Raw genomic sequence first — 10,514 nt, forward strand, 5'->3', positions numbered from 1 at the left:
AAGAAGATAGTCATACCTGCTGGTACCCACTGCTGTGAATTAGCAGAAATTATTTCATTTGGAGCATATATATGCTGCTCTTGGAAAAGCAATAATGCAATAACATTAAGAACAGCTATTTTTTGAATGTTCTCATCACTTGAACGTTGGAAGTAATTGGATCAGCACAAGAGGTGTCCTAGGGCTAGCTGCCACAATTCTGGGTCATAAATGGCAGGGAGAGGTGGGAGTTTAATGCTGAATATTCTCTGCAGGGGAAACTTCAGTAACATTGATTAAGAACACAGTGAGACAACAACAGTTTTCTACCAAAAATGTAATAGGGCCATAAACACCCTAAAAAAATAATTTAAAAATTGGGTAAAGTAAATCTATATAACTTGGGAGATTATTTAACTAAAGCAGTGATACACTGTCCTTCAGATTGTTAAATGTATTAAAGTTGCTGAAAATTTTTCTTTTAGATTCTATAGGATGCAGATGCCAGCATCTTAACCTTTTTCATGAATAACTTAATAAAATGGTTAATGCAAATATAAAATAAACAATTTTGTGATGTTTGCACACATCAAATGAATACTGTAGACTCCAGAAATTACAGTAACAGACTTCACTCCCAAGTGTTACCAATTTCCCACTCTAAATGGGTTACATAAGCCCTAGTTAGTGGTTCTTTTAATTTATGGATGGTTTCTTTATAATGGTGAAATGTTTAATTAAAAAAAGCTAGAAATAGTTTTTCTGAACTCACTCTGGAAAGCGAAGTAGAATTTCTGCAATTTTTTTTTCACCCAAACATTGCATAATAGTAGAAATGTCAAAGATTTCCATGGGGTTTAATTTCATTCTTCATGTGGCTGTGGTCGTACAAGAAGTTTGAACACTGCAGGGGTTGGCAGATTTTTGGAAGATCACGCATCCTGGGATAAGTTTTCAGCCCAGGCTTTACCAACAAATACCAGTGGCCTTATTTTTCAAATTGTGGTTTATTATGCACTAGTGTGTCTTTTTTCTTTCTTCTTAAAGAATAGGTGCTGGCTGGTGACTGGGTGTCTTAACTGTGGCCTTGAGCCTTATGTGTTGTATGAAGACATACAGAAGCTTCCCTTTACCTTAAACCATTTGAAGAGAAGGTGACCATGTGAATATGCCCTCTGCCATTGCTTTCTGATTGCTCAAGTAGCAGCAGCTTTGCACCTACTCTCCCTCTTCTCCCTTGAATTACTGTGGCATTAAATGTTGCCATGATAAATCTCTGGAGGAAGGTAATAGCTCCTGTTCCCATTTCACAGGTAGAAGATGGGGGCAGAAAGAGCCTGTGCTCTCTGAAGTGTGCCCAAACTCCACAGCGGAGCATGGAGAGCAGAACAATATTCTTGTTTTGATTATTAGGCTTCCTCCTTACTTTAAAGTCAATACTTCCACTGAGTACTCAGCTGTTTTTAAATTAGGAGTGTGATTGCAGGCTTTAAAAAGATGTTCCTATTATATGGAGTATTGATAATCCCTAATCCAAAATTTTGCTAGGTGCTTCTATCTTAAAACTAGAACTGCAGATGAAATTACATCTGTGCTAAATGTTTTGCAACTGTGTATGAAAATGGTGAGTTTCAGAGAGTGTGAGCAGCAGCTGGCTGCAGAAATATCTTTGCTGCAACTGCAAAAAGGTAATACAAGGAAAACCTTGTTGAGCATGACAGCAGTTACCAGCAGCAGTATGCCCTGGTCCAGCACCCGTTTAAGGTCAGTATCAAAACTGATGTGGTTTCTTTGGGCCACAAGCTAGCATTTCCTGGCCCTAAAACTCTGGGTGGTGTGGGGCTTTTTAGGTTACATCGTGGATCTCTGAATTTTTGCTGCTTGTCATTTAAGTTATAGATGATCAGCAGCTGGCAGGATCTGGCCTTCAGGAGAATGCCTTTCCCTCTGCTACTCTTCCTCCCTTTGTGGCCCAAGACTTAAGTGTTACTGAGCGAGTGGTTACAAAAAAAGAATTTAAAATCCCTGTGTTCCCACTTTAAAGCCTCCCTCTCTTGGCTTGCTGTAATTGTGCATGTAAGGAGGAATATTGTGTGCTGTTCAGATTCTCTCACAGAAAGAAGTAGTAACAAGAACAATCTGTGCAAAAGAATTTAGCGCATTAAAGATGGGGGCAATAGTCATTCTCGTTTGTCCTTTTATGTGAAACAGATTTTATTTTAAATGTACACTCTTGAGTATCTTAACCATATCCAGAAACTTGTTTACCAGGGTTAAAGTACCCATGATTTAGATTAAGAGCATAGGTAGAGGTGAATTGATCATACTGTGAGCTTCTGCTTAGTCAGCTCAGAAATACTCCCTGAGCACGTACCTTGGTGGGCACATGGGAGTGGGTATCTCCTGTGCTTGAGAATTCATCAGAGATGCACTCATGTGTTGCACATCTGCTCCAAAAAAGCTGTGCTGTAGCTCTGCTGTAGGCGTATTTCTCTGCCATTAGACATGGGTCTGTCCTGTGCTGGCCTTTATGTTTTTAAGACAAGTCACTTTGGATTTGTTTTGTACAGTGGCAAATTTCACCAATGTGTGACTTTTCAAAAAGTGATACAACTTGCTGTTGATCAGGATTCCTATTTCAAATGAGAACAAACTGTTCATCAGTGAGACCATTGTAGAAAATTCTGTGTGATTGTCTCAGGGAAGCAGGTTACCTGCTCCAGCAGCAGTGCTTTAACTGTCATGGAAAGAAATGCTGCTTGGTGCTGTGCCCATGGGAAAGGATGCTGCCTTCTGAGTCAGAACTCCCCTGCACCTTTTGCAATTGTGAGATTAACCTTTTGAATTAAAAAAAATGTTTGTAAGGTGCAACATTCCCTCTGACAGACAGTGTCTCTCACTTGATGCCATGGTTTCCCGTGGATCTCAGCATCCTGTGTCTGCCAGCACTGTCACTGCTGTCCTGTACCAGCTCAGGCAGAGCCATCATGGTCACTCTGGACAGGAAGGTCCCATGTGAAAATCGGGCAAGGGCACTGATTTGGAACTGGGAGCTTGTTTGTAAGGTGCAACATTCCCTCTGACAGACAGTGTCTCTCACTTGATGCCATGGTTTCCCGTGGATCTCAGCATCCTGTGTCTGCCAGCACTGTCACTGCTGTCCTGTACCAGCTCAGGCAGAGCCATCATGGTCACTCTGGACAGGAAGGTCCCATGTGAAAATCGGGCAAGGGCACTGATTTGGAACTGGGAGCTAGAATGGATTGTGCTTACCATGTTTCATTGCCTTTGATCTCGTTCCAAGAGTTAAATAATATAGGACCTTTGAGGAGAAACCTCTGGATTGCAGCAGATGGTGAAGCAGCTCATCCTCTTGCTGCCAGGGCAGCAGCACTGCCAGTGGTCCTCAACCCCTACGAGGTAGGATCGGTGCCCTGGAAATGTTTATTGCTCTCCAGCTGTCCCTCTATTAGGCTCCATCCTGTTATCCTTATGTTTGACAATCAACACACCATGAACTGTAAAATTTCAGAGCAGCCAGTATTTTAACCACTCTCTTGCCAAGGCTTCCTTGGCATGAGCCTGCAGCGCTAGCAAGGAGAGCTCTTGCTGTTGGAGCTGTACTCCTGGTTAGCAAGCTCAGGGAAAACTGAGCCACATTCTGCCCAGCTGAGCTTCACCTCCTGAATTCCCCCGGGGCACCATCATGGGTGTCAGCCCTCACAGTGCTAGTGCCAGATTTCAATGTGTGTGTACATGTTGCCTGTGCATGTAAATGTAGTTACAAATCAGCTTGCACATAAGATTCTTTTCTTAAGTTAATTTTTAAATGTAGCCAGAGAAGTTACATCTTGATAATTATTAATGTAGTTTTAATGTAGTGTGCCATCTTGATTTCTTTCTAGCTTGGAACAATTACTTTAAGCCCAGTGAGAAACAGAAAAGTTATTTTAAACATTTAAAGTGAATAAAATTGAACAAGAGCAAGGAAATGTTTTCACTTGAAGAGTGAGCTGGAAGCTAGTATTGGTTCTTCCCTTTATCTGCCTTTGTCCAAGGTAAGTAAAATCCCTGGAGATGGGGAAGACCAGAGGATTTTCACTATCATTGTTTGCTGTGGGCTACTCCAAAGAAACATTTCTCAATTATTATTCACAGTTGGATATTCTGCCCTGACAGCTAGCTGGGCTGTAAAAAGAAAAATAAATTCATAAAAGACCAAGGTGAGATGTTATCAATCCCTCATCTATTTTGCTTTCTCCAGATACATCTTTCCGATCTTTGGTATCTTTTTTTTGTTTGTTTGTCAAGATGTGTTACTGCTTTGTAGCTGGATCCAGATAGATTAGCCAAGCGACAGTTTTCATTTTAGGTTGAATATAGTGCCAGAATTTCTCAGGCAAATGTTCACAGACAAAAGTCTGACTCAAAGCTGTCCGGTTTTCCTTCTAGGAAGTCTCAGACCTTCTGCTGATTGTATTTTGACATCAAATGGGAAAAAATGCATTTTGCTGATATCTTGGTGGAAGACCCATGGCATGTGTAAACTGTCCCATTGCACTCATCCACACTCTCACACAATCCACAGGTTTTGCTTGAGTCCAAGCTTCATTCTTGCGAGTCCTCATTACTGAAGTGTGGAACTAATTTTTACAGGTGCAGTGTTCCCCATAAATAGTCTTAAACAGAAAGAAACATCTTGTATTTCACACATGAATGACAGCTATTTCCTTCAACAGCCTGGGAGGCTTTTGTGATCTTTCACCGTCAAGATACTGTGCAGGGTGGTGATTTATACGGGTTCCCACTTTTCTTTCTTTCAGCTCCTGTTGCTGTTCCAGCTCCAAGGAACATAATGCCACAAAGCCTTCAGTAAAACCAGAGCCTGGAGGAAATATCAGGTGCTAACATCCAATAAAAAGCTAACACACTTGAATGAATTAGAATGGCAAGGTACCTCTTGTATGGGCCAAGCAAGGACTGACCTAATGCAGTGGTTTTATGATGGTGGCAGGTAAGGACTAATTATAGACCCTGGACTCTATCATGAACTGACTTGTCAAGTTAACTTACTAGTTCAAGTACCTACAATTACATTGTGGGGCCTTCCACTCCTTTGTATAACTGAATGCAGTTGCTCCTGAAGAAACAGAGTGAGTAAATCTGAGGTGCTGAAAGAAATACTGCACTAGAAATGACGCTGTAGGGAACGTTTTATAAGCTTTGGGGTAAATTAATGACTGGGTTTGGGTTTTTTAGAAAGAAAAAATCCTACACAACAAACTTTGTGCACAAATACATACTTTAAAATATATTTTCTTTCAAACACCAACTATTTTAACAACAGCTTAAATCAGATTTTACAGACCACATATTTCAAGTATGAAGTTCATTAAATGTGTGAAATTCAAGATTAGCTGCCGGGTGTGGCTAGAGCCCCAGTAATGAATTGTAAATTGTGTTCAGGATATAATATCAAATTCCCTTGCCCTGGCAGTGATATTAAAGGGATAAAACAGCTTTTTCAAAACAGTCATAACCTTTCTTTATTTAGTTTAGCCATCATATGATATAGCAAATGACTGCATCAGTGTTTCCGTGCTGAACCTAATGTACAGGTGTCTAACTGGATTAGCTCATGTTGTTATTATTAATAAAGCAACTTACATCCTAATGTAACTGAAACTAATGCTATCTATTTATGTATTTTTGCCAGTGCTCTGATAGTGAGTTATAGTCTGTCTTTAGAGACAGGAATATTACTCTGAAGTGCAACATACTCAACTTGCATGAAAAAATCACTTTATATAGTGAGAAAGCAGGGTGATCCTGCATTTGATATAGTTTGGAGTTATCCACCAGCATAGCTGTATTCTCCAGCTGAGCCAGGAGTTAATAGATGTGGGTACTGAAGTCAGGTATTCTGTGAGCATGGTGGGTTCCATAGTCATCCTCTTGGTCTAGGTTTGCTGAAGTCCTTCCTGGCCTAGCTTTCAACCATGAATGCTTTCCCTTTCCAAAAGCTTGGCAAATGTCCTCCCAAACGCATGGAGAGGTACTTGAAGGAAGGTCCCTGCTGAGAAATGTGAAGCCACCAGTGCATGGACATGATGTTGAGCCTACCTGCCTGAAAGGAACAGCTGGGGAAAAAATGTTCATAATAATCTGTAATCAAAGAGATCTCTTCAAATTCCTGCCTTGGCTCTCTACAGCAATTAATTGGAAGAGGAAGGTGAGTTGAATAGCTGAGAATAATGATGGATTAATGTTGCCATTCTCATTCCACCAGCTCTTCTGTGAGCTGAGAGCAATGTGCAAAAGTGACCAGCTATTTCTTTGTGCTGCTATAACAACTGCAGTTTAGGGGACAGGATCTCTGTTTTATTCATTGAACGGAGCAGGCAGGAAAGGTTCCCCAGCATTCACCTGCCCACAGAAGGGCACTAGACTGAGCAGCTCTGGGGCAGCTGTAGGCTGAGCTGTGAATCCACACTGCCTGCTCTTGACCAGCACATGCAGCTTCTTCCTCTCCCTTTTTCCCTGTGTCATGCAAAAAGGAGGAGGTTCACAAACCAGTTCCCTTGTATGACCAATATACAAACCCTTGTATGACCAATAATGGGAATTTCCCAGGTACCTACTTTTGGAGGGGCTAAAAATCCAGGGTTAAGGAGTTAAAGAGCTGGCATTTCTCAGGCTCTTTGTTGGAATTCTCTTCCCAAAGCCTGGTGACTGCAATTCCAGTGCCCCAAGCTCTACAAGGAACAGGTAAATAGTAGCATGTACTTTTCTTGCCTTGCCCACATGATGAAACACCTCTCCAACTCCAGATGAATGTCCTTCCTAATTATTCCAGCAAGTAATTGCTCTATTGGCTGTCTCTTCCTTTTTTATTTTTTATTTTTTTATATTTTTATTTTAAAAGAAACTTAGCTTAAAATCTTAGAAACCAAAACAACCACCTATGGCTTTATAAAGAGAAAATATCTTCGGCAGGAAACCAACACCTATATAACCTCATCCATAGTTCTTTTTTAATTGGTCTTAAAAAAAAAAAAAAAAAAAGCTTATAGTTCCATTTTTATCCTACGTGTTTGTTTGCAAACGGCGTCGGAGCTGCTGACCGAGCCACTGGTGGTAGTTTGTAAGGCAGTGCCCATCTGAAGGGCTTAAGTGTTCCCTGAAAGCGTTGTTTTGATGCTTGGTTAAAAGCGTGAATCAGTGCGTGTGCACATCCCTCTCTGCACACCTTGGCTTCATCAGCGGGCACTGAGCGCTTGTCGGGGTTGGGGCAGACCTGGAGCCACTAACAATCCGGTAACCAAAGCGTTGCTTTAATTTCTGAGCTGTCACGTCTGAATCCTGCTTGCAAAGGGCACCATCCACCTGCACCTTCCCTGGCCCTCGCCCCTCCCGGCCGCCCCTTCCCCGCATCCCGCCGCGCTGCTCCCGCAGGTGCGGGGCCAGCGGAGCGCGGCCTCAGCTCTTTCGTTCCTCAGTGGGTATCGGGGATTTATGCAAACTTTCAGGTTTTCAGCTGTATGATGGGGTTTGCCTTCTGCCCCACGTTAAAGAAGTGTCCTGGGTGGAACGATCGCTGCCGCCGGACCTAAGGAACCTCCCAGCGCTCCTCGGTTTCTCTCCCATGCAAATGAATCCCGGTGCCTCTAAAATTCCCTGTCTGAGGATCAGTGCGGGCGCTTTGCAAACTGCAGGGGCCAGGGTACATCTGAGCCGTGATTTCTGTCCCAGAGGCGAGGTGGGAGTCGCGGTGGGTTGCTGGGCCGGGCAAGGAGGATTCGGGATGTCGGTGGGGCCGGAGGATGCGGTGGGGCCGGGCAGCCCCTGGCAGCCTCTGACAGCCCCTGGCAGCCCCTGACAGCCCCTGGCAGCCCCTGGCCGGCCCTGACCGCCCCTGGCAAAACCCCAAACCAACAACCAAACAACAAACAAAGGTGGCTGAGACCCAGAATCGATTTTCTTGCGGCTGCAGGTGCAGCTCTGGTACTTCTTCCAGGGGTAATCTGACATGAGAGACGTGTCGGACATTTCCACATACAAGTGGTTATGGACTTGTGTGACAGCTTTGCAAATGTGCTTCACTGTCTGTGACCCTACAGATTTCTAGGAGACAGACACGGTAATAAGTAAAACGGGAAATTGCAGCCTAGCATGGTATTGTATCAGGCCAGCTGAATTAATTACATCCTCCTGGCCCCATAAGAGGACACTAACTCAAGGGCTGCCTGACTAAAGACAGCAAGAGTGGGGCCCTATTGTTCTGTGAGTGAGTTGAAAGACATTTATTTTTTCCTTTACAGGAAATTTTCGAGGGGAGCGGGAAGAGAGAATGTTCTCTACACTTTCTTCAGTATTTTTTTCTGTTTCTGCTGTTTGGGTTTGTTTGGTTTTTTTCCTAAGGTTGCCTTTGTTGAGGAAAAAGTGAAATTAAAAAATTACTCTTCACTTGTAAAAATTAATGTTCACAAACAGAATCCTTTTAGTAAAAGCCAGTTCTTAGGAAAAACAACAACAGCCCAAAAAAAACCCCATCAAAACAAAGAAACAAAAAAATCACCAAAAAAAAAATTAAAAAAAATCCCAAACAAAAACAACCAAAAGCCAAAATTACTTTAACTCAAAAAAATAGCCTTTCATTTTATTGAGTCTTGTTGAAAAAACAGAAAATTTCAACCAGTTTTTATTAGATTGAAGGCTATTTCTCATTTGGAAAAAATGTTTTGATGGGAAAAATTCAAGCAGCTCTCGTTCCCACCTCGGAGCTGTATGTGGGTGGATTCCCCGGGCCACGTGGAGCTCGTTACAAGATCAGACACTCCGTTTGTAACTTCACTGAGTGAGTGAACACGCTATTTAGACAAGTGCAGCGTCAGAAATAAGCTTGAGTTGGTGAGGTGTAGTTGTGATGCTCCGGGGTGTCCTGAGAAGGGCGAGAGGTGCCAGTGTGTTGCTTCCAGCAGGCCGAGCTGCAGCTGCGGGAGGTTCTGTCCTCGCCGGGCTCCGGACCGGACTCACGGTTGAGTATAAAAAAGACACACCCGGAGTGTACAAATCTGGTGTTCAGGCACGGCTTTAATGTCTTAAACGTGTCCAGGTTGCGCCGGGAAGCGCATGGTACGCGATGGCAGGTTCTGGGAGAACAGGATTTACTTTGGAAGGGTGAGGAGCTTTTGTCAAAAGGACTTGTTGTTGCTGTGAGCCTGACACACCTTTTGCGAGTGGAAAAAAAAAAGTGTTGTCTCCATGAAGTCTATGATGATAAACGCCGGGCAGCTGCCCCAATGGCCTGAGAACACATCCTCAGGAAGCCTTGATGTCTTATCTCCAAGAGAGCATGAGAAAATGCAAAAAGACACTATTTCGTTTTTATGGGCAGCGAACAGCGCGGAGCGCTGGTTGCCGAGCGGCCCTGCCCGCTGGCGGGCGGTGCTGTGGGAAGCCAGGGACCCCCCGGGGCCCCCCGCAGCAATCCTGCCCTGGGCAGGGAACTCCCTGCTCAGCCTCCTCGGCTCGGAGCCCGGCGCTGAGGCTGCTCACGGGGAGAGCGTCTGTTTCCACACCTACCCCCTGAGCCAGGGAGCGGGTCGGGGCCAGGAGTTAAACCCTGTCCGCTGTCCCCAAAAGGCAGATATCCTCTGGGCAAACGGGGTGCCGTGGGCAGGGTGGAGAGGTGGGTCTCTTTTTTTGGGGGTGGGGATGCGGTCCAAAGCGTGCCCCTGAAAAGAAGAGGAAGAATTCTCCTAAAGAGGGAATAAATAGCTAAAAATATTAGCTATTAATAGTCCCTTACCTCCAAAAATAAAATCCCTTAGTGATACCAAAATAAGAAAGCAAAGGAAAGTCGGAGGTATTTGGCCTTCCTTTGAAAAAAGGAAGCTAAAAATAACTCATATATATATATATATAAATCTCTCGTTTCTAGGGAAAGTCTCTGCCCCCGCATCCAGCTTGCACAGTTATATAATAGTTGAACTATATTCCCCTTCCCCGCGGCCGCTCACAACGCGCTGGGAGCCGGAGACAGATGGGGAAAGGTTCCGTCAGGAAAGTTTAACTCAGCGGGGAAGCTGCAGCCAGTGGAGGACACGATTCTCTCGCTGAACTCTCCAAAAGCCTTGGAAATCTTACAGTTGTGTCATATGCTGCTTTGGGGAATGCTAGCGGTCCGGAGGCAGCCGCCAGCCCGCTTTCATTATTTATTTATTTGTTTGCTCATTTATTTATTTATTTCACTTTGCACTGAGTTTAATTTGGGTAGCAGGATTCAGCATTTTTAAGTTGGAAAAATCTTGGTGGAATAAGATATTTTAGGAAAACCCTGTCATGTGAACTAGCGGGAGCCGATCAAACTGAGCTATTAAAAGAAAGACATTGTATTTTTAAACGGTCCAGACCAGGGAAGCCAACCTGTTTGCCATAACCGCTGAGCTGTGACTGCTCCCCCCGTTATAGCTCAGCGTGGGAGGAGGAGCAGCTTTCCGTCGGGGTCGCCCATTCTCCGCTCGCTCCGGGAT

The sequence above is a fragment of the Chaetura pelagica genome, unplaced genomic scaffold (assembly GCF_000747805.2).
Source record: "Chaetura pelagica isolate M959 unplaced genomic scaffold, ChaPel_1.0 scaffold275, whole genome shotgun sequence".
NCBI lineage: Eukaryota > Metazoa > Chordata > Aves > Apodiformes > Apodidae > Chaetura > Chaetura pelagica.